Source organism: Pteropus alecto, unplaced genomic scaffold (assembly GCF_000325575.1).
Source record: "Pteropus alecto unplaced genomic scaffold, ASM32557v1 scaffold194, whole genome shotgun sequence".
Classification (NCBI taxonomy): domain Eukaryota; kingdom Metazoa; phylum Chordata; class Mammalia; order Chiroptera; family Pteropodidae; genus Pteropus; species Pteropus alecto.
Genome location: NW_006436281.1, coordinates 1,929,497 through 1,929,760, shown reverse-complemented (window position 1 = coordinate 1,929,760; position 264 = coordinate 1,929,497).

The following is a 264-nucleotide window of genomic DNA, read 5'->3' as shown; positions in this document are numbered from 1 at the left end:
GGCGGCCATCATTAGGCTGGTGGAGGACATCAACTATGCGGTGATCCCCAGGGAGATCAAGGGCAAGGGCGGCACGTGGAGAGTGGTCTACATGCCCCGGAAGCAGGACGTTGAGTTCCTGAGCAAGCTGAACCTCTTCCTGCAGAGCGAGGGCAGGACGGTGGAGGACGTGGCCCGGGTTCTCAGGCAGGAACTGTGCCCCACGGCGACGACGGGCCCCAGAGAGCCGCCTGCGGGAATGTGCTGCGTGACCGCGCCGCGGGC